This window comes from Macrobrachium nipponense, chromosome 26 (genome assembly GCF_015104395.2).
Source record: "Macrobrachium nipponense isolate FS-2020 chromosome 26, ASM1510439v2, whole genome shotgun sequence".
In the NCBI taxonomy this organism is placed as follows: Eukaryota; Metazoa; Arthropoda; class Malacostraca; order Decapoda; family Palaemonidae; genus Macrobrachium; species Macrobrachium nipponense.
This window is the reverse complement of record NC_087215.1, coordinates 27,701,989-27,728,094: the sequence shown is the minus strand read 5'-3', so window position 1 is coordinate 27,728,094 and position 26,106 is coordinate 27,701,989.

Below are 26,106 nucleotides of genomic sequence, written 5' to 3'. Positions count from 1 at the left end.
GTCTCCCCGCCCCCCCTTCTCTCTCTCTCTCTCTCTCTCTCTCTCTCTCTCTCTCATTTTTATGTAGTGGCAATTTTTTCTAATGCATCTCACTCTCTCCTGTCGTGTATTTTTTATATTAATGATTACCTTTGATCAAATATCTCTCTCTCTCTCTCTCTCTCTCTCTCTCTCTCTCTCTCTCTCTCTCTCGTAGTAGCCATCTTGCTTGGTGAGACGTACCCGCGTGAAGTCAGATTAATCAACAGATATCACAAGTTTAACATACGACTAGAATTTGAGAAATATCTAGAAGTGTTCGTGAACTATCGGTGATAAGATTAGTGTGAAAATAGTAGGATAAAGCGTCTTCTAAGTTAGTTTATCAAGTGTAATACTATAAATCAGAACAAGATGGCAGTAAGTTCCAACTGCGGGAAGAGGTGGTGTAATTTAGCGTGCTTGGCGGATTCACAATACGATGAGGTAGCAGGAAGGGAAATGGCATTTCTCATCTATGAAATCAGCAACAGTCCTAACCAAAAAGATACAAAAGCATTCATAGATATATTAGAAGGATATAATCCTTCAAACTGGAACAAATCTAATGAAAACATCTTGAAAATAATTGAAGAAGTTCCAAATAAAAAATCCAAGTGGTCAAGAGACTCATAAAGAAATTATACATAAACCAACATATTCCGACAAGAAAATGAATAAGGTGAATCTTGTGAATATCCTAATTGATGCATTAGGAAAAAGAATGCCAAAAGCATGCAAACTGTGTAAGGTTTGGTATTATAGCATAGTCAATCCACAAAACCTAATCAGAAAATGTGCTGCATGCAACATTCCGACCCATCCACAGTGTGCTGAGGTAATACAAGATTTGAGAAAAGATACAAGAATTTTTTGTTTCAACATGTCTATCATGGATAGACAATGTTATTAAATCAAGATTGAATGTACAAATAGTTGAGGATGAAGAAGAGGAGAGGAGAAGAAGAAGAAGAAAAAGAAGAAGAGGAAAACGGAAAGGAAAGAGAAGTAAACAAAAATGAAATGACAGAAAAAAAATAAGGAAAAACAAAGAAACAAGATAAAAAGTATGGATGCAGAGATACTCATTGATTAACTACATATGAGGCAATAAAGCAGCATACCTACGAAGAAATAAATTACGATATGACAACAGAAAAGCAAATCCCGAAGAGGCTCTACCCAGATCTACACAATGACGGGGGGAAAGAGGAAAAAATAGACAAGAAAGACAAAATCTGCAACCTTTGAAAAGAGGGAATTGCAGATTTGGAGAAAGATGTTACTACAAACATCCTAAGATATGTCAAAACTATGAAATATATGGTAAATGTGCATACTTAGATGGCTATGGGATGATTGCAGAGATCTGCATCCAAAAATATGTAAAAACCTAAAGAAGGAAAAGGATGTAAGTTCGACAAAAAATGCAAATATATGCACCCTGTAGCCATGAATCATAATCAAATAAATAACCAACCAAGTAATAAAATCCAAAATAAGAAAGAAACAAATAAAGAGAGAAATCAAGAATATCAGGGGTAAAAGAGAAAAGCAAACCACCAATGAGATATGCAGAAGGTGTCAGCAAAAAATTTCAAAGCATCAGCTTCTACTCAAGAGATAATAACTGTATTTATAATGCAAGAGGATATTGCAGAAAACGGAGAAAATTGCAGATTCAGACACAAAAGAAGAATTATGATGAAAGGAAGATCAAATATTATGGAAAAGTTGGATTTTTTAATGTCAGAATTTCTGGAAATGAAAAAAAGAACAACATACCAGAACAGGAAAGAGACATGGGAAAAATCCTTATTACTACCATTATTAAATGAAGAGAAAACACGCAAACCATCATAGTGATGAATGCGCAGGGTTTAGTTACGAGTAACTCAAAAAGAAAAATAGACAGTACTTAGAAGAACTAACCCAACCCAAAATGAAAAGAAAAGAAAAAATAGTATAATAAGAATATAAAGTGCAAACCTGAGGTATTCCAAGAGACTGGGAAATGATGATCAAATAAAAGGGTTCCAAACTTATAGATCAGATAGAAAAAATAGGAATCAAGGGGGAACCGCAATATATGGGAAAGACAAAAAACAAGAAAAATATATGAGAAATATAGTAACTCAGAATGTGAACTAATAGCGGTAGAATTTGAATCTGAAAAATGATGAACATAGTAATAAATATAGACCTCCTAATACTAAAGAGTTTGACTTAATAATTGAAAAATTGGATGATATATGTAGAAATCACAAGGACTGGACTATTCTCCTATCGGTGACTTCAACTTTCCTTTCGTGAATGGAAAGAACGAATAGGAGATTGTTTTGGTTGTACATATACATATAAAAAAGAGAGTAATAGTAGTGCAGAAGATAAGAGGCAATTTGAAAAGCTATTAGATATGCTCATAGAATACAACATTCAACAAATAAATCACCTGCCAACAAGAAAGGAAATACTTTAGACCTAGTATTTGTGAACGAGATGAATTATGTTTAAAGAAAATAATAGTTATAATGCGAGTATTTCAGGACCATAAATGTCAGAGAATTAACAGTTCATTCCAAAGCAGTGAAAATAGAGATAAGCAAGAAATGAAAAAAGTGGGAAGGATATGGAAAATACAACTTCTACAGTAAAAATATAAAATGGTGTCGAAATTAATGAAGAATTAAACAAAGATTGGGATAACATTTTCGTAAGTGATGGACATTAAGGGTAAATACGGAGATATTATATGGAAATATTGGAGAAAATAGTGGATAAATATATACCGAAGAAGAAAGTAAACATCATTCATGCATACCAAGAGACAGAAGGATCTTGTTCCAGAAAATCAGAAAGTGGAAAAAAGGTCTTGCAAAAGAAAAAAATGCATGGAAAGTTATAGAACTAAAAAGTAAGATAGAAAATGCAGAACAAAAGATTATACAATCAAAAGAAAATGAAAAACGGGACTTGGAAGAAAAAACCCTATTAAATATCAAGCAAAAAAACCCCAAACTATATACTAATATGCGAAGAAGATGAATAAAAGAAGAATAGAAATAGGCCCTCTGAGAATTGAAGGGAGATTAACGAATGAAAAAAAAAAAAAAAAAACAAAAAAAGGAAATTTGCAACATACTGGCAGAACGATATAAGAGAGAATTCACCCCTAGAATAGATAATGAAGATAATATATAATAAGAAGATAATGAATATTTAGCTGACATAGAAATTAATGAAGCTGATATTGTTGCAATGGCAAATTAAATGAAATTAAAAATGGAGCTGCTGCAGGGCCGGATGGAGTCCCTGCTATTTTGTTAAAGAAAGTAGTTCATTCTATCGCAAAGCCACTTGCAATATTATTAAGACAAAGTGTAGATACAGGCAAGATTTATGATGAGCACAAATTAGCATATATCACCCCTACTTTCAAAAGTGGATCAAGACTAGAGGCAAGTAATTATAGGCCTGTGAGTCTAACATCACATATTATGAAAGTGTATGAAAGGGCAATGAAGAAAAAATATTATGAAACATTTAATAAAAAATAATTTGTTTAATATAGGACAACACGGTTTCGTACCCGGAAAAAGTACACAAACCCAACTGTTAGTCCACCGTGAGAACATATTAAAAAATATGAAAAGCGGAAATGAACAGATGTGGTTTATCTAGACTTTGCAAGAGCTTTTGACAAAGTAGACCATAATATATTAGCAAAGAAAATTAGAAAACACAATATCGTAGATAAAGTAGGAAGATGGTTAAAAGAATTTTACACAACAGAAATCAGATAGTTATTGCAAACGATGAGAAATCGGATGAAACCAAGGTAATATCCGGTGTGCCACAAGGTACGGTGCTAGCTGCAATATTGTTTGTTATTATGATTGAAGACATAGACAGTAATGTTAAGGATTCGGTAGTGAGTAGTTTCGCTGATGACACAAGAATAAGTAGAGAAATTACTTGTGATGAAGATAGGAACGCTCTACAAAGAGACCTTAACAAAGTATATGATTGGGCAGAGGTAAATAGGATGGCGGGGTATTTAACTCTGATAAATTTGAATCAATAAATATGGAGACAGAGAGGAAAGCTATATGCATATAGGGGACCTAATATGAGACAATCACAAATAAGGAAGCAGTTAAAGACCTTGGTGTGATGATGATAGGAAACCTGTTATGCAATGATCAAATAGCAATTCTGTTGGCAAAATGTAAAGCAAAAATGGGAATTTGTTACGGCACTTCAAAACACAAAGAAAAAGCTGAACACTGATTATGCTTTATAAAACATATGTTCGTAGTCCACTTGAATATTGCAATATGATATGGTACCCACACTATCAAAAGGATATTGCACAATAGAGAGTGTACAAAGGTCCTTTACAGCTAGAATAGAAGAAGTTAAGGACCTAGGACTACTGGGAAAGACTACAAATCCTTAAAAATTATTATAGTCTAGAAAGGAGAAGAGAACGCTACATGATAATTCAGGCATGGAAACAGATAGAAGGAATAACAGAAAATATCATGGAACTAAAAATATCAGAAAGAGCAAGCAGAGGTAGATTAATAGTGCCCAAAACTATACCAGGAAAAATAAGGAAAGCACACAGGACATTAATCCACTACGCACCAGCATCGATAATGCAGCGTCTATTCAATGCGTTGCCAGCTCATCTGAGGAATATAACAGGAGTGAGCGTAGATGTGTTTAAGAATAAGCTCGACAAATATCTAAACTGCATCCCAGACCATCCAAGATTGGAAGATGCAAAATATACCGGAAGATGTACTAGCAACTCTCTGGTAGACATTAGAGGCGCCTCACACTGAGGGACCTGGGGCAACCCGAACGAACTGTAAGGTCTGTAAGGTAAGGTCTGTAAGGTCTCATTTTTATGTAGTGGCAATCTTGTTTAATGCATCTCTCACTCTCTCCTGTCGTGTATTTTTTATATTAATGATTACCTTTGATCAAATTCTCTCTCTCTCTCTCTCTCTCTCTCTCTCTCTCTCTCTCTCTCTCTCTCTCTCTCTCTCTCTCAGACGCCCACAACAGTGTTCAGTGACATTTGAATTGATTTCTTGTTTGAGAGTTTTCTAAGCAATGTAATTACTCTGGGGTTCAACTTATATGTACCTCGTTAATCTCCATTTTCTCTACTTCTGTAGGCTGCTCAATCGAGCAGCCTCCTCCTTACGGGTTGCTCAGAAGAGCAAAAAGCTGGTCTGGCATAAGGCCAACCTGATTAAAAAGCAGAGCCTTCAGTTGTAATTGTAAACACCTCGCTGTGCTGCTTCTCCTCCTCAGCCATCACTTTGGGAAACAAAGAGACATTTGTCTCGTTGTTCTGGAAAGTCAGGTTTCTAGGTTTACTGCTATTGAAATCGGTCCCTGTTGGTAATATTTAAAAAACTTTAAAAACTAAAACAAAGTTCCATGTTTTTAACAGCTGGAGAAGCGCCTCAGTGGTGTGGTCGGTGTGGTGATGGCCTGCCACCTCGGTTGCTGCGAGTTCGATTCTCGGGCATTCCATCGAGGTGTGAGAGAAGTGTATTTCTGGTGATAGAAGTTCACTCTCGACGTGGTTCGGAAGTCACGTCAAGCCGTTGATGAATAACCACTGGTTCCATGCATCGTAAAAACACCACACAAACAAACAAACAATTAACAGCTGCTGATAATTAGGAATGCTTATAAGCTCAGGGTAGTTTAACAGCCTTGATAACAAGCCTTGTAAAAGGACCGAACCTTAATTAAGGAAGTTGGCAGCAAACTTCAGCAGTGTAATGCAGGTGTCAGGTGGTCACAATAAAGGCTGAAAAGGAGCAGAGTGAGATTGAATGAGTGACTTCAGAAATATCCCCAATGATTATTAATCGTTACGTCTCTCGCTGTTGTGGGGTGGAATAACAAATGTAAACCTCTGAGGTCATTTGTTGCGGAAAGGGAAATTGAGAGTGAAAAGGGTTTAAAAGATGTAACAGAAGGAAAACCTCAAAGCAGTTGCACTCTGAAACAGTTGTTAGGAGAGGGTGGAAAGCAAGGTGGAAGTAAACGAATATGAGCGGAGGTACAGTAAAATGAACGAAAGAGGTTGCAGGTAGGAGCCAAAGGGATGATGCAAAGAACCTTACGTAATGCCTACAGTCCACAGCATGTGGCGCACTAACGACGGTACTTCCCTACGGGGCTCACTGTTGTTAACAGCAGCCTTATTTAGTCTTTTAAAGCTACAAAACAATAATATAGTCAGTGGGTACATTATTTACTTCACGTTGTTCTTCTTGTATATGTTTGCGTTGTAACAGACGCTAGGATTCTGGTGTGCCTCAAAGAGGCCCGGGCAGCCAAATAGGTGGTTTGTAGTTCGTAAAAGCTTCGGAAAAATAATCAGTAGTAGGAGCCGTAGTCCCCATATTGGGGGTAGTGCCGTAAGAGCACGCCATGCGGTGCACTGTAGGCAATACTTAGGATCTTCGCAGCGTCCCTTCGGCCCGTAGCTGCAACCCCTTTCATTCCTCTTACTGTACCTCCGTTCATAATTTCTTTTTACTTTCCACCTTCTAACAATTGATCCATAAAGTTTAGTATATCCACGTTTAACCAGACAACTGAGCTGATTAACAGCTCTCCCAGGATTGGCCTGAAGGATTAGATATTTTTTACGTGGCTAGGGACCAGTTGGTTATCTACCAACGGGACCTACAGCTTATTGTGGAATAGAGATATTTGTGAAATGAGGACGGTATTTGTGGTAAACAAATGTGTTTTTATAACTGAAAAACTAAAAGAAATTCACGTAACAGAATATTTTCCAAGAAAAATATTAGATAAAAAGAAAATTTCAGGAAACGCAAAAAATTTTGGTGAAATGGAATTGTGCTCCTGAAATATGGAGATGTTCGTGAAATGGTGAAAAAGAGTTCACGAAACAGCTTTTGCGAAAGCGCCTTTGGCCATGATGAAGGCGCTTGACGAATCATCTAGTTGGTCGGGAAATGAATTTCACATCACGAAACAGAGGAAAGAGTCTCACATTTAATGAAGATTTTCTGGGAGAGGTAGAAATAGAATATGTCTGATCTGAAGGATTTCTGTAAAAGAAAGCTATTGAGATGACATTGTCTGTCTGTCCGCACTTTTTCTGTCCGTCACTCAGATCTTAAAAACTAGCGAGGCTAGAGGCCTGCAAATTGGTAGGGTGATCATCCACCCTCCAATCATCAAACACACCAAATTGCAGACCTCTAGCCTCAATACTTTTAATTTTATTTAAAGTTAACCATAATCGTGCGTCTGGCAACTATATAGGACAGGCCACCACCGGGGCTTGGTTAAAGTTTCATGGGCCACGACTCATACTGCATTATACCGAGACCACCGAAAGGTAGATCTATTTTCGGTGGCCTTGATTATACGCTGTACAGAAAACTTGTTCGGCGCACTTTTCTGTATTTTTGTATAGCCACACTCGTTTATTCTCTCTCTTTCATTCTTGGCTACGACCCTCAACAGTTGATTGCCCCCCCAGGCACATAGCTCTATACTTTGGCCAGAAGAGGCTCAGTGTAAGGAATCGCTTATAATCATTATTCATCGTCTTGAGATCGTGACACCGATGCACCCCGCGTAGTGCACAGTAGGCACTACTTAAGGGTTTGTTTGCATCGTCCCGTAGGACCTGTTTGAACCTGTTTATTTAGTATTTTACCTCCATTCCCGCTTCCTTCCTTCCTTCTTTCTCGCCAACCTCTTTATTATTTCTTAGTGTAAATGTTGGTTTTTTCCCTAATTTCGACTTTGGATCCCTGTACTTCGTACATTATTTTTCCTGCACTTCTTTATTTTGCTGTCCGACCTCTCTAACTCCCTTTCACTGTCATATGCGGAATGGCTGAAAGTGCCCCAGTTTTGGCTTTTTTCTAAATTTGATCTATATTTTTTTCGTTAATTCATTGGTTTTGGATCAAATTTACGAGAGAGAGAGAGAGAGAGAGAATGTAATGTAACAAAGATGAGTCAAGTGTGTACATATTGTACATTTTACTTATTTTTTTTCTAACTACTACATTATATAACTATTTATCAGCAGGAAAGTTACTTGTAATAGCAACTTGAGAAAGCCCTTCTTTATCTCATCAACATGATAAAAACCACTTTATCATTGTGTCACCTTCCGTCAGTTCTCAACTCCTGTTCTTGGGTGAGTCATTGTTCCAATCATCCGCTAATCTCGCTCCTTCTTCATTTTATCTCTCGCCGGAATGAGCCTTTTCTTCAGGGGAAGGAAGAGGATGAGGGAAGATTATAATTTCCCGGGAAGCATGACTCATCCCAACGGAAATGAGTAAGGAAGGTATCAGTAAATGACGACTAGAAAAAGAAGTAGGAGAGAGAGAGGGGGGGGGGGGGGGGGGTAGCCAATTATTTATTGTTGATTCACAATACATACAAGTAGACTTCTAGTTTACATATCTTAATGTTTAATTTTCGATTGCGTTGGAGAGAGAGAGAGAGATGGGGGGGAGGTCAAGTTCTTAATGTTTAATTTTCAAATGCATTGGAGAGAGAGAGAGAGAGAGAGTGTGGTACCCAATTATTGAATGTTGATTCACAATACATACAAGTAGACTTGTAGTTTAAATATCTTTAATGTTTAATTTTCCATTGCATTGGAGAGAGATGGAGGGGGAGGGGGGAGGCAAGTATTGAATATATATGTTGATTGAAAATGAGTACAAGAAGACCCCTTATTTAAGAATTCTTAATGTTTAATTTTCAATTGCATTAGAGAGAGAGAGAGGTCAGATATTTTTTATATGTTAATTCACAGTAAGTACTGGGTGACCTCATATTTAAGTAGCCGTAATGTTTAATTTTTCAAGTGCATTGGAGAGCGAGAGAGAGAGAGGTCAGGCATTTGTTAAAAATATGTTTATTCATAGTAAGTACAAGGTGACCTCATAATTGTTTAAGTAGCATTAATATTTAATTTTCAATTGCATTGGAAACAGAAAGAGAGAGAGAGAGAGAGAGCGATTACCTTTGGCATTCAGTCTCACTAAAAACGAGCAAGTATCCTTATGCAACTGAGGAGCGTTGGCGCAAGAAAGCTACTTTTTTTTTCCCTGGGGTATTTTTCCTTCCGGTGATCGACTGCGGACTCTTCCCTATTTTATTATCCATGACGTATTTGGGTTGAATTTCCGCTGCAGATTCTTGAGAGGTGTGTCAATGTCACCTCGACTCGCTGCTGCGTAGTTATCTCTGTATAATGAAGCGCATTGTTTATGCACATATTTACTTTATTTCTGTGTAACAATTTATTACCAGCAATGAACTCCATGTTTGAAATGGCTGACATGCAGCACGAGGTCAGTTTGTCATACCAATGGCTCCACAACTCTTTAAGTTTAAAATGGCCGACGCTCAGCCAGCGGTAAATCTATCACACCATTGGCTACTCTAAAGGTATAGGAGTTAAGGTACTTTGGTCGGAGCTTCTTGGTGGTAAATTACGTCTTATATTATCGTCTTTATCGGCATGGAACTCTAGCAATTATAATAATATACAATAACGATTAAAATAATACATTTAATTTCACTGTTGGGTTTTATGCTTCATTTTAACAAATAGTCACTAAACAAAAAAGTTTGTAGACTGTTCGGACGGAGTCTCTCTCTGATCCCCACTCTACCGGAAAGAAAACCATTATTACAGCTCGCTCTCTCTCTCTCTCTCTCTCTCTCTCTCTCTCTCTCTCTCTCTCTCTCTCGTACATTTCTTTTCTCACATGAAAATGCTAAATATTTTTTCTGTGAATCTCTCTCTCTCTCTCTCTCTCTCTCTCTCTCTCTCTCTCTCTCTCTCGTCAAATCTATCTCTACATACATAAAATCCTAGTCTCTCTCGCTCTCTCTCTTCTCTCTCTCGCTCATCTCTCCTCTCTTCTCTCTCTCTCGTACATTTATTTTCTCACATGAAAATGCTAAATATTTTTTCTGTGAATCTCTCTCTCTCTCTCTCTCTCTCTCTCTCTCTCTCTCTCTCTCGTACTTGTATTTTCTCACATAAAAATCCTAAATGTTTTCTCTCTCTCTCTCTCGGTTATTCACCTCGAAGAGCAAGAAATTCAACGTTTCGGTGAAATTCCTATCATGCGTGTTGATTGTTAGAAAAAATAGTAAAAAATGGGCGGATAAAACCGAGCGCAAAAACTCAAGAATGTAAATTACTCACTCTTGATGTTGATGATAACAAAGAACGATTTTTAGGATATATATATATATATATATATATATATATATATATATATATATATATATATATATATATATATATATATTATATATATATATAATATATTATATATATATATATATATATATATATATATATATATATATTATATATATATATATATATATATATATATATATATATATATATATATATACATATACATGCATATGTATATATATCAAACAGTACCATAGGTATAAAAATTAGAGACGGGGACTTTAGGTCCTGACCGGTTTCGGCTTTATTTCCAAGCCATTGACCGATACATAGTGCTAGAAATCATTACATATACACTACAGTGACAGTAATGTCTCTGTAATATATTATATGTGATTTCTAATTCTGTATGTCAATCCTTTGTTCAAATACCGTTGAAACCGGTCAGGATCTAAATCCTGTCTCTTATTGTTCTACCGGTTGTATTGTATGACCAACGAATCACCTGCGCCTCAGTGGCGTGGTCGGTATGGTGTTGGCGCACCACCTCGGTGGCCGAGAGTTCGATTCACCGGCATTCCATTGTGGTGTGAGAGATGTGTATTTCTGGTGATAGAAGTTCACTCTCGGCGTGGTTCGGAAGTCATGTAAAGCCGTTGGTCCCGTTGCTGAATAACCACTGGTTCCATGCAACGTCAAAACACCATACAAACAATCACAAACCAACGAATCACGTGGTCAAGTTTTATTCACATATGTGAATGCATGTGTGTGTGTGTGTTTGACTTTAAATCACGAAGAAATTAAAAAACATGATAATTATACGAACAAAGGTACAACTACGAAGAAAAATTGAAACACTGGAGATGCTCCAGTGCTTCAATTTTCCTTCGTGGCTGTACCTTTGTTTATATATATATATATATATATATATATATATAGATATATATATATATATATATATATATATAATGTGTGTGTCTGTGTACACATACATACACCAACAAAATCATTAAAAATGTATATTTATCTTTCGGAGGGACAGCTTCCCTTAATTCCCTGTTCAGACAGAATCTAAAACTTTTTTTTCTTTTCCACATTTGCTGACGAATGCAGCTAAGATATGAAAGTCCCGCGTGACCCCAGACAAAAGAGGAAATATCGGATTCCCATCAGCACTTTTCATTTTCGCACTGAAGGCTCGCGCTCCTATTCTTGAACGAAAGTCGTGTTAGAAATGTACGATAATTCAACAGAAAAAATCCCTAAGTATCTCGAAACAAGGTTATGAAGACTGTTAATTCAGATAGAATATATTATGGAGAAATGAATTGTACACAATTACGCTGTAATTCATCAAAACGTACTAGAAATTTCAATGACGCATCATGTGTTGAAAATATTGGAAATGTACCTGGGTAATGTACTCATTCCGACAACATTACTCTCTCTCTCTCTCTCTCTCTCTCTCTCTCTCTCTCTCTCTATCTCTCTCTCTCTCTCTATATATATATATATATATATATATATATATATATATCTATATATATACATACATATATATATATATATATATATATATATATATATATATATGTATGTGTGTGTTATATAAACATATATGTTTGTGTGAATGTACAATATGAAGACAATTACTTGCTGTGTCATTGAGAGTTTTTTTAATTGTCCTGTGAAATTTCTCAAGTGTTCGTAAACATTATCATAAGTCCCAATATTACAACAGTGATAAAAACCCTTAAACTGACTCCTTTGTTGGCTAACCCCTTAAAGTGTCTCCTTTGTTGGCTAACATTCCCCTGTGAAGATTCTTACGCGTCACCGAAGTCTTAGAACTTGACGTCTAACTTCGATGGGAAAGTGCAAAGTCCTGCGTTCCTTTACCAGCGTTGTGTAGGAATGAGTCATTCGCGTATCCTATTTCACACGGGATAGGTAGATATGGGAGGCGAAGGATTCTGTCCGTGCGCTGAACCATGTCATTCAAAAGGGCATGGTCACAGCCCGTGGAACGAGAGACGCCGTGACGTCATTGCCGAGGCGTTGTTATTTACTCAAAGCTGCGAGACTGACAGTAGGTATGGGGAGTCCCGAAGGCATCGTTACCAATTTAGTGGAGCTTCACACATACGCCGATGCATTAACCATGAATTGTAGTTGTCATAGTAATGCAATGATGATAAGATTGTTCTAATATGTATATATACTACAAATAGATACGCTAATTTCACTTATTGCAACGATTTTGGAGGGTAAACACATACCAATTGGCAACAATGCCCGGGCCGGAGGTACTTTGCGCCTGATAGTATTTTGTTGAGAAGGGAATGTTTTGCTTACTGTATTCCCTCTTACTTATTCCTAATGAATACCATATTCCTGGGAAACTTGAATTTCAAGTCAGTGGCCCCTGTGAGCTTGTTCTATATGAATAGGATTCGTCTGTTGAATAATAATAATAATAATAATAATAACTTTAACTCAAGGAAACATCAAAGTAGTTTATTTATAATAATATAATTTTGCTTCAAAACATGCTTAAGACAATCTTGTGGTTTATGCTTGTACTGTATGCTTCACCTCATTGCCTTCGGGGAAAAGCATGAAATGCGTCTCCTTACTGTTGGTGGAACAGGAATGAGATAAAACCAAAGATGTTAGTGCTTTAAATCCACTGTCATTCCCTAAGTCTGTGCAGTAGAATGTTTGATCCCACTCTATATTCCCTCTTAGGTTAGAGGTTCAAATCCCCAAAGAGGAAGTTTGTCTTTATTTATTATTAATATTAACAGTAGCAGTAACAATGAGAAAAATTCTTATTGTAATTTCCCCTTATAAGATACAATATGTTTCCTTGTTGTCAGTTTTTGCTTACTCCATACAAACTACTTTCTTGTTGTTGTAAGTAACATTGCGCATCCGTTAATGCAATTATTATTGCTGCACGACATGGAAGCTCAGAGGGAACTTGTCTTCTGAAAGCTCAAATGTTTATGTTGAGTTTAATGAAAAATGATAAATAAGTGTCACCATTCCCAGAAGAGCAGAAAAACATGTAGCCTAACAAGAATAAAAAACACCTCCTAACCAAATAATTAACAGAGTCAAGCATTCAGGCATAAAATTCAGATACTGATAGAAGAGGAAGGTTGATCGTTACTGAGGCGTGCAACGAAACAGTAGCAGTCTGTTGCAAGCGGCAATGTTTGCAGCGAAGTCCGAATTCCATTAGCGTAAGAAAAAGTAAATGACAGTAACCAGAGGCCACGCAAGATAATTGTGTTCTGTAGATTGTGATATTATGTAGATTAAGTCATTAAACACAATGCGTCTGTCACGCTCTCAAGTCAGGATATAGGTCAGTTCTGTGTTTGGACGAATAATGCATTATTAAGTGGTGCAAATTGTTTGTGTTTACTGCACAATGCAGGTCACTGCCTTGTATTTGGAAAGGGAGGAGCCGATCTAGTTCCACGTCCTATTGTTCCCAATCGCAGGACTATATTTTTTTTTTTTTGCTTGTGTATATTTATACACACACCTACGTACATAATTATACAGGGTGTCCATAATGTCCCAGTACCATTACAAGTATTTATTGCTCAGAAACCGTATAACATAGAGGAATGCAGTTTTTTTTGTAGAATGAAGTGCTCTGAATGTAAACTTGAGGAAATGCAGAACATTCTACTAAAACTGCATTACTCTGTTATATGGTTTCTGAACAATAAATACTATAGTAATGGCACTGGGACTTTATGGACACCCTGTATATATACGCCATTATTAATAATTATAATTATATATATATTAATATATATATATATATACATTAATATTATACACTATTTACATATATCTTTTATGTTGCGGATATTTCTTTGTCTGCAGTGAAAGAAAGCGCGTTGCAGTGATTGTTTTTTCTATCAGGGATAGCACTTATTGGTATATGATTACACACACACGCACGCACACACACACATATATATATGTCAATATAGTATAGGAGTGGGTGTGTGCATGTTTCTGTTTCTTCTTTTGAAACCAACTTTGGTAAAAAATATTTCTTTTAATGTTATTTGGGCTGCTTAAATTTGACCTTGTTTTAATGGTAGATTATTTTCGGATACACAAATAGATTATGCGTGGTGAGGTGTGTTTTGTCTGGTCTTTGTTCAGGTTCTAAAGAATAAAGCTGATTTACTAAAAAGTCAGTGTTTTTTTTTCTTTTTTTTTTCTTTTTATTTTTTTTTTAAGGTTGGTTGAATGAATGTCATGAAAAGTTCACTCTCCGTTGATTCTCTGTTAATGATATTGTTTATTTATTTGTTTCGCTCTGGCTGTTCGATTAAAATGTCACTTGTAAAAGTGGATACATGGTTTGTAAAGGGAAAAGAATTTTTAAACAGTTATATGTATATTTATTTGTTTGCTTTTGGCTTGTGTTCGATTTAAAATTCACTTTGTAAAAAGTGGAGGGGATTACATGGGTTTTTTAAAGGGAAAAGAAAGGAGGGAAGAAAAAAACAAAGAAAAAGAAAAAATAAGAGAGAAAAAAAAAAGAATTTTTTATTTTTTTTAAACGAGTTATATGTTTAACTATATATATATAATACATATGTGTGTAATCTATAAATATATGTATATTTTATATTGTGCATACATATCTTTTAATATATATATATTAATATATATATATATATATATATATATATATATATATATATATATATATCTTTATGTATATTAATACGATTGTACCTGGGAGTGCGCAACTGTGGAGGATAGCCTGAAATGATCTGACAATGGCCTGGGCAAGGATGGGCAACCCTATGCAGAAATTACAGCTGAGGGCCTGCTTCAGAGTAGGTAATCGTTATGTAAATGCTAAGATTAGCTTAATTAATTATAATTACACTCTCAAATCACATTAGAAAGAAAGGATAATACCCCCTGGGTTCAAAGGGGACATAAGGGTCCCGTAACACAGATAAATAGTCAACAAAGAATTAGATCCTGAAGTTGATGACCTGGTGACCGGAGCATGTGGAGCGTAGGAGGAAAATGGTGGGGGGGGGACAGGTTTCCCCTGAGCACATGAAGTGAAAATCCAGAATCCACAGCTCCTCAATTGCGAGCCTGTAACGAGAGCATTTGGGGGACTGAGCAGGGTGCATAAGACATGTGTTCGATGATCGAGGGGTTTGTGTACTAAGGTACCGAACAACTCGATCTCAAATAAGAATAAGTTATGTCACAGATCACTTACGAAGAAAGAATCGAAGTTACTGATTATTTACTTAGAAAGAATGTGCGTTACCTAACACTGAGGCACTCTTTGGCAGATGGCCTACAACAATATACAATTATAATACAATACAAGAATCACTCGGGAAGATGGGAAGGAAATTAAATTGGAGACGGGAGATGAGGCTGACTGCAAATAACCTTGTAATTTGCACATTACTTTCTGTCGGAGATGGGCTTCACCCTCCCTAAGGCGTCAGTGGGGTAGGGATATGTGGAATACCACAAAAGGCTAGCAAACAGACTGTCTCGAGGGAAGTAGCTCAGAGAAGGGCAGGAAAGAGTCTTAGGTGTTCTCAGGGTGTTTCGTCGTTGTTGTTGAAGATTAAGCCAGCCTTGTGCTGGCATGGGCTCTTGCTCCTAGAACAGCCCGTAACAATGACAGGCAGCTCTAGGAGCAAGAGCCGTGCCAGCACAGGCTGTATCGTTGTTTGTTGTTGAAGAATCAAGCTGGTTAAAATTGTGCCAGCACTGGGCTCTTGCTCCCCGTAGAGCAGCTGTATGAAAGTGTTTCGTTTCGCGTTCACCCCCTTATCCGCCTCGGAGAGGGTTCGCCAGGATCTTGGTAGATGGCGTTGCCTGTCCCTTGGCGCCTTTTTCGCTACGAAAAAGGTGACCTGGGCTTTAAATATGGCAGCTGGAACGTCCTCACTCGGCAGTGAGATAGGCCCTTGGGTGAATTTGCTCTTCCAAGCCAGCTAATCTGCAAATACAAGGCACTGGCAGTCAAACGACAAGAGGTGATTAAGGATTAATTTCTTTGTATGAGACAAAGGGGCAAATTCACCTGTGTCATTATTAAGAATGAAAAATGTAAATACTTTATTTCTTTCTGGTTTCTGATAACGACGTTAATTTGAAGAGTAAATAGCGTAGATTAAGGTACCCTTATTACATTATATATGTATATATATATAGATAAGATATAATTATAGATATATATATATATATATATATATATATATATATATATATATATATATATTATATATATACAACACGCCTCACCACACACAACAACACACACAACACATATATATACAAAAATAATATATATATTTATTAATCTAGAATATATATATGCTTATATATGTATATAGTATGTGTTTTCGCCTCTTTGGCTGTTTATGTGATCGCGTGGTGGCGTCTGCTAGCACATGTATATTTAGCAAAACATGTATACAGTCATACAGTTCGTTGGCTTGCTTGTAAGGCCACAGCATAGCCAAATGGCGCTGGTGTCATTGCTACAGTAATGTTGGAAATACCTGGAAAATTCCCGAGGCTCAATCAAACGGTATAGAAGTGAGAGAGGTGTAAATGACGTAGTTTTCAAAAGTTTACCCAGACATGCTCTCTCGGACAAAAAGATTGAGATAAGTAACTAGGTTGTAGACATTGCCATTAACATTCATTATGTATATTTATATTATTATATATTATAATATAATATATATATATATATAATATATAATAAATATTATATTTGTATGCATATACACGTGTGTTGTATTATAAATATATATATACAACAACGTGTATATATATATATGTAGTATATATAGTTATATACTATAATTTTAATGGAGTCTTCAATGATATTTCATGATGAACAAGACGATTTCCTCCTCCACAAAACATCTGAGTAAGTGATTTATTCAATAAAAATCACCTTACTCAGATGCCTTAGCTTGTTTCTAATATGTGTTTACTTATGTTTTTAATAAGTGTATAGAGTAGTTTAACATTCTAAAGGAAGCTTTTGCTTGTTAATTTTTTTTTTTCATACTTTACTTTTCCATTTCCAAGTAGAACAAATTATTTACTATATTGCTTGGTAAGTATATAATCTTTTCCAGTGTTGTAGGGAATTTCAAATTAGTTATATATATATATATATATATATATATATATATATATATATATAATATATATATATAAATATAATATATATATATATATATATATATATATATAATATATATATATATATATATATTATATATATCTGCAACTGATCCTTGGAAAACGGAGTCTTAATAGAAATAGTAAAGCCAGTACTTGTACATAAAACGTCCTTTATGTAGTTGCTACTACTACCGGTTTCGGAGTAACTGTCACCATCGTCATGTCTGACAACAAAACCACAGAAAGAAAGACTAAAGAATCACTAAATCACAAACGATCATTAGAATACAATAATGTTACACAAAAGGTTATATATATATACATAAAAAATGTAATGTGAATGCAGAATGAAAAAACGAAACAAAGCAATATTAAAATAAATAAATACCTGCATCAGAAGGCATGCAAAAACACACACTAAAAATGAAAAACACAGCACCTTTTGTGTAACATTATTGTATTCTAATGACTCTTTGTGATTTAGTGATTTTCAATTTTTCTTTCTGTGTTTTTGTTGTCAGATCTGATGATGGAGACAGTTAATCCGAAACCGGTAGTCTTAACTAATTATAGGATGTTTTATGTACAAGTACTGGTTTTACTCTCTCTCCCTCTTCTTCCTCTCTCTCTCTCTCTCTCTCTCTCTCTCTCTCTCTCTCTCTCTATAATTATAATATAATATATATATATATGTATATATATAATATATATATATATATACATATAATTATGAGGTACATCTCCCAATGTATTTCCTTATTTATTCTGGTATATTTGACATTTCAGTCCTGTAAAAGTACCAGAAACAATGCTCTCTCACATCGGCCCTTTTAAAAAAAATGTTTTTAACCTTCGCTAAAATGACAAATATCAAGGAACCCGTCACGAGCAGTGACGAAGGTCGCTCCAAACGGTCCTGGAACAATGAAGTCTTCCAAGAACGGTTTATAAACCTCAGAGCCGAAAGAAGTAAGATGCAGGAGTCAATCTAAGCCTCGTGGAGTCGTAACGAAGATTGGCAGTTGGGGGGAATAGCTTTGTTTGTTTGCTTGTTTGTATGGTGTTTTTACGTTGCATGGAACCAGTGGTTATTCAGCAACGGGACCAACGGCTTTATGTGACTTCCGAACCACGTTGAGAGTGAACTTCTATCACCAAAAAATACACGTCTCTCACTCCTCAATGGAATGGCCGAGAATCGAACTTGCGACCACCGAGGTGGGACGCCAACACCATACCAACTATGCAACTAAGGCTCTGGGGAAGAGCTTTGAACGATCTTAACGAAAGGCTCGAAATGCAAAGGGAATAGGTTTGATTGAGATTGGTATTGGTTGAATAAAAGTTGCGAAATTTACGGAGGAGACTTTAAATCTTGGGACGATCTTTAAGAGAGTACGTTAGAGCTTTCACAAATCTCTACAAAGAGCAAGTCACATCTTTTGCAAGTCTCAAAGCATACATTAGAGCTTGGCACAATATCAACGAAGAGTGCGTTAGAGCTTGGTGCTACCTCTACTTTAGGGGACGTTTGTCCTTTTACAAATCTCAGTACATAACATCTTTTGCAAATCTCAAAGCAAACGTTGGAGCTTGGTACGTTCTCAAGTCATGAGCGGACGTACGTTAGAGCAAAGTACGATCGTCTGTGGGCTTTGTTAATAAAAGAAATAAAAAAGACGCTTTATTCTTTAATGTAAATATGTTATTAGAATTAGGTGAGATGGTCTATGCATGATAAATGAATTTTAGTAAAGGAATAAAGAGGCAATTGGATATTCTAACAAGGTGTGATCCGATCTCCAGCTTACTCAGGATGCGTGCAAGATTTTCCCCTCATGCATAAGTTGTAAACATTATATTAGTAAGTTTACATAAATTAAAACATTTTAAAATCTACGGTCAAATAGAGCCTTGTTTCACCAACGAAAATTAAAATAAATATGCTATATTTTATTAGAAATAATTTTCCTCTACATACACATTATTTATTTTTTTTATATTTTCTTTCTAATAAGTAAATTATAGATAAACTATCTTAAAATCTCTGTATCGTTAACTCAACGCAAAACACCTTTTACAGACCTTTTTAGGCTCTTCCATAAACCTGTTCTACCCCTCCAAATAAGAACAACAACAAAGTAGTTTGTAGGCTTACTACCCGAATAAGCGAAAAATTACCTTGGTTCAAATGGGATTGGAAAATTTTAGTTGTTTGTATGTGGACATTAAGCATATGTAGAGCACTCTATTTGATTAAATAAAGTAACGTATGCAGAGAGAGAGAGAGAGAGAGGATATTATATCATGTAGACAACCAATATAACGTATTCGCATGGGCAAGTGTATGTTGCATTCCTGTCTGAAGTTTGCACGGAAACAAAATGTATACGATGGTATGTTGGAAGTCCCACTGGGCGACCATTATACAAAACCAAATGGCAAATGTATTTTCTCTTTATCAATCCTCCGAAGAGGGGGTGGCGGTACTGCCGTCAGTGCACCTCACGCGGTGCACTCTGAGCATTATTCAAAATTCTTTGCAGCATCCCTTCGGAATCTACAGTAGATTCACACCAACCGTGCATTTGATGTCTAGGCCAGTCCCTTACGACGCTCCTGATTGGCTGCTGATAAGCCAATCACAGAGCTGGAAACTCTCAGTCTCTCACGATAGTTCACGTAGGCAGGATATATGTTACACCTCTCGTAGGGATACGTCTTTCAAAAGTATCGCTCAGGAGAGGTGAAACATATATCCTGCCTATGTGAACTCTCTCGAGAGAGACTGAGAGTTTCCAGCCCTGTGATTGGCTTATCAGCAGCCAATCAGGAGCGTCGTAAGGGACTGGCCTAGACAGCAGATACACGGTTGATGTGAATCTACTATAGTTGCAACTCTCTTCATACCTTTTGCTGTACCTCCGTTCATATTCTCGTTCTTCCATCTTGCTTTCCACCCTCTCCTAACAATTGTTACTTGGGTCTCAGCGTTTGCCCTTTGGCCTGAATTTTATATTCAAATCATCTATCTCTACGAACACACACGTATTATATGGGATATATATAATATATATATATATATATATATATATATATATTGGGTGTGTGTGTGTGCATGTATGTATCTGTCTTTGCGTAATTAAACCAGACTTGTGAGAGATGTCAGGTGTGATGTGGTCCGGTTCAATGAGCCGTCGGATGTCTGGCAAACATGTCTGCTGATCGTGCAAGAATTTCCAGATGCGAGTGGAACTCGTCTGATCACCTCCACCCCCTCCCACCACATATTTCTCTCTCTTCTTTCTCTCTCTCTACTCTTCCTTCCTCTCCTCTCTCTATCTCCTCTCATATATATATATATATATTTATATATATATATATCTTAAATGTATGTGTGTACGTATGTATATATGTATGTATGTATTTCTAGTAAAATATGAAACGTTTTCTCCTCCTGCAAACTTCAAAATGTGAAAGTATTGGCATTTAAGCCACAAAAAAGGGCAAATAAAAGCTAACAAGAAGTACAACTAATAAAAACAAGAGGTCTTTTGAACCGCTGTCTAGATTCCGCAAGTTTTTATCAACAGACCGTTTTTTTAATCACCCTTGTTTTGTTGATCAGGTCAGCCACTGGTTACGACAGCTGCCGTGCCCCGTAAAAACTGGGCAAAAATGCCCCTTAGTACTATGACAAAAAAGGACGTAAAAAACAATAGAGAAGGGTGGGGCAGCTTCGTTTCTGTGAAAATATCTAAATAAAAATTAACAGCAAACACATGAAAAACTCAATTGGTATTTGCAGCTTGAACGGGAAGATGATCATGTCCACCACTGAGATTATTTTTAATTTTTATTTACTTATCTACTTCTATATCGTCGGGAACAGTTACTGAAACCAAACCCTAGATGAAAAGTGGCTAAGATAGAGATAGAGAGAGACTTTTAGGAAGTCTATTGAAAGCCCACATTTTTATTACTTTTTTCTTCTCAAATTTGGCACCGACGAGGTCATGAAGAATAGGAAACAAAATCTAGGTTAATGAAGTAGTAAAAAAGAGAGCGACTTTGAGTGACTATTTTCGTTATACAAGTAATTAGGTCTTTAAAAAATACTTTTAATAATAACTAGAATCGGTGAAAATGCCGAAATATATAGAATAACGAAAGGGATATTATTATTATCGGTTTGGCTGCATTCAAACACGCGAATTGAGAGGGAGAGAGATTTCAGTTTGAGAATCAATTTTAGAAAAACGTACATATAAATAGTTGCAGTGTCAGGTCAATCGTACATAGATAAAGATATATGTAGAGAGAGAGTGATAAAATATATTTATATATTTACACGAATAAGAGAGATGTAAAATATTTATATATACATTTTTTTTCATGCTGACGATTCTGTGATGGGTACAAACACCCAAAGCAAGTTCGGGTCCTGCCGAGTTAAGTCAGTGGTTTAATGGAGGTATGACCTTTGCAACGGAACTCCAGGAAAAGATTTTATTTAATAATTTTGTGTATTTGGCTTAATGTTTTGTGGATGATCTGTAGTTGAATTTGAATACGAATATATAATGTTTATAATGTTTATATGTTCACTTGGTAATTTATCTATATAGGCCAGTATTTGTGACTATGTATAGTATGCAATGTATGGTACGTATTTGAAAGTGGCAGTGGCTGTTATTTTGGTATATTTCTGGCCCCATCTGTCATTAGACGTAACTGGTTATATATTATATATATATATATATATATATATAATATATATATATATATATATATATATATATATATATCATATGTATAAATATATATAATATGTGTCTATGTATATATGTATAATATGTGTGTGTGTGTGTAATTGTGAGTGTTACTATATATACACACACACACACACACACATATATATATATATATATGGTGTATGTATGTGTGTGCAGGCAGGTGGGTGTGTAAGAAACGCGTTATATACACGTCTCTGCTTAATAATTGCTGATAGAACGTGAAACTTCCAACCATCAGGCATCGTTCTGAGCCCAAACGAGCCATACGTGGGAAAACCTCGCGGTCATCTGTAACGATTTATGGGTAAAAGTTTTAAACAGACCAATTAAAATGCATAAGGCAAATTCTGTACGGAGAGAAAGAATACTTAGGTGGAATTGGGCTCACTCCGTTAGAGGGAGGATTACCTACCTCATCCAGGTCCTCCAGATTTTGATTTTAATCTGAGGGCTGTCTTCTATTTTTGTGGGAGTGCTGATCACGCCTATCGTGATTTTTTTTTAATGTTTACCATTTTTTTTTTTTTATTATTTTCACTTTCTCTGGTTGTTACAGAAGCGTCCATGTTGTTTCTACGTTACTTGTCTGAAGAGAAGATAGAATTCTGGAGTCTTTGGTATGCAGGTGAATGAGCGAGGTATACTCGTGTATATATATATATATATATATTATATATATATATATATATATATATATATATTATATATATATATATATAATGCGAGTGTGTATGTGTGTGCATTATGTATTTGAAATGAATACACATACACATATGTGTATACATATGTATATATATACATGCATATAAATATCTTAATATATATATATATATATTATTATATATATATATATATTATTTATGTATGTATGTAATTTTGTTTTGATGATCCTTCAGAGATAGCAAACACTGAGTTCCTGCATTGTTGAGAGAGAGAGAGAGAGAGAGAGAGAGAGAGAGAGAGAGAGAGAGAACGCCACCCGTAATGAATACTGGAATAAGTTATGCCTTAAAGAGAGAGGGAGGGAGGGAGGGAGAGAGAGAGAGAGAAAAGAACCTTGAATGCTTCCGGCTGCGTGTGTGCGTGTGTGTGTGTGTGTGTAGGAGAGAGATTTGATGAATCAAGTATATTAGGTGTTATTATTTTGCGACTTAAGAATGGAATATTGAAATGTCAGGGGTAACTTAGCTGCCAGGTGCCGTTTGTATGTTGATGAGTGGAGGAGGAGGAGGAGTGGGTTTGGAAGCGGTTGTTTTTATGTCATTTTATTTTATTTTTTGTCGTTGTTGTGAATTTTCCTTTGTTGTTTTGATGATAAGTAGGGACATGGCCTTGGAGGATAATTTGTATTGTGTATACATATATATTAAATAATATATTGATAATTATATAATTATTATTATAGTATATGTGTGTGTGTGTGTGTGTTTGTGTGTATGTAGTTAGTAAGACCTGTCTCCTTGAAGGAGTGTTGCAAAAGAAAAGAACAGCAGTACGCACTACTACCTTCATTCTTGGACTGCTAATTTATATTACTTCAGTACATTGCTTTTCTCTCTCTCTCTTTATATATATATATATATATATATATATATATATATATATATATATATATATATATATATATATATATATATATATATATATATATATATATATATATATATATATATATATATATAGTTTTTATCCCTGACGGACCGTAAAAAAATACATTCATAAACACGAGAAAGCGCTTGGTACTGACCTTCGCCTCTCATTTTCCTGTAGCGTTCGCTTATCCGTTGAAGTCACTTGCATCTACTGTGATTTTTAAGCGTTTTACATATATGTATGTATGTATGTATTATGGGCGTGTTTTTATGTACATGTTACGTCATTTACACGCATACCAGTAATAAACACGGCGTATAATATGTGCACGCACTCTAATCCGTTACATGCATGTATGTATACGTGTACACACACACACACACACACACACTCAGACTCACGAACTCGACACCCAAATCGGTCAAATGGGTCACGTCCCTATTAACCAAATGTGAGTAATGTGTCTTTAAATTACTGGCAAATCCTTTGTTATTTCTAATTACTTCGTGATGCGGAGAGATGGTTCTGAAATGTTATGGTTTTGCGCCGTAGAAGTCGCGGTGTTATAAGACTTTGCTGCCTCGAGGCTTCGTCTCTAAGCCCGAGGTTTTGTGACGTTTATCTGTGCATCTAGAAGTTTTGGTCCGTCTCATTTTATCTGTGCATCTAGAAGTTTTGGTCCGTCTCATTTTATCTGTGCATCCTAGAAGTTTGGTCGTCGCATTTTAATCTGTGCATCTAGAAGTTTTGGTCCGTCGCATTTTATCTGTGCATCTTATAAGTTTTGGTCCGTCGCATTTTTATCTGTGCATCTAGAAGTTTTTGGTCCGTCTCATTTAGTATGTGTGCATTTAGAATTTTGTCCGTCGCTCTTTTATATGTGCATTAGAAGTTTTGGTCCGTCGCATTTTATCTGTGCATCTAGAAGTTTTTGGTCCGTCTCATTTTTATATGTGCATTTAGAAAGTTTTGTCCGTCGCATTTTATCTGTGCATTTAGAAGTATTGGTCCGTCTCATTTTATCTGTGCATCTAGAAGTTTTGGTCCGTCTCATTTTATATGTGCATCTAGAAGTTTTGGTCCGTCTCATTTTATCTGTGCATCTAGAAGTTTTGGTCCGTCGCATTTTATATGTGCATCTAGAAGTTTTGGTCCGTCGCATTTTATCTGTGCATCTAGAAGTTTTGGGTCCGTTCTTTTAATGTGCATTTAGTTTTGGTCCGTCGCATTTTATATGTGCATCTTTAGAAGTTTTGGTCCGTCGCATTTTATCTGTGCATCTAGAAAGTTTTGGTCCGTCGCCATTTTATATGTGCATTTAGAAAGTTTGGTCCGTCTCAATTTTTTATGTGCATCTAGAAGTTTTGGTCCGTCGCATTTTATCTGTGCATCTAGAAGTTTTGGTCCGTCTCATTTTATCTGTGCATCTAGAAGTTTTGGTCCGTCGCATTTTATCTGTGCATCTAGAAGTTTTGGTCCGTCTCATTTTATCTGTGCATCTAGAACGTTTTGGTCCGTCGCATTTATCTGTGCATCTTTAGAATTTTGGTCCGTCGCAATTTTATATGTCCATCTAGAAGTTTTGGTCCGTCGCATTTTATCTGTGCATCTAGAAGTTTTGGTCCGTCTCATTTTATCTGTGCATCTAGAAGTTTTGGTCCGTCTCATTTTATATGTGCATCTAGAAGTTTTGGTCCGTCGCATTTTATCTGTGCATTTAGAAGTTTTGGTCCGTCTCATATAAGCATCTAGAAGTTTTGGGTCCCGGTCCGCATTTTAATCTGTGCATTTAGAAGTTTTGGTTTTCCGACTCAATTTTTAATATGTGCATCTAGAAAGTTTTTGGTCCGTCGCATTTTATCTGTGCATCTAGAAGTTTTGGTCCGTCGCATTTTATATGTGCATCTAGAAGTTTTGGTCCGTCGCATTTTATCTGTGCATTTAGAAGTTTTGGTCCGTCTCATTTTATATGTGCATCTAAGAAAGTTTTGGTCCGGTCGCATTTTATCTGTGCATAGAAGTTTTGGTCCGTCGCATTTTATCTGTGCAAATTTAGAAGTTTTGGTCCGTCGCATTTTTACTGTGCATTTAAGAATAATTTTGGTCCGTCCTCATTTTATCTGTGCATCTAGAAGTTTTGGTCCGTCTCATTTTATATGTGCATCTAGAAGTTTTGGTCCGTCTCATTTTATCTGTGCATCTAGA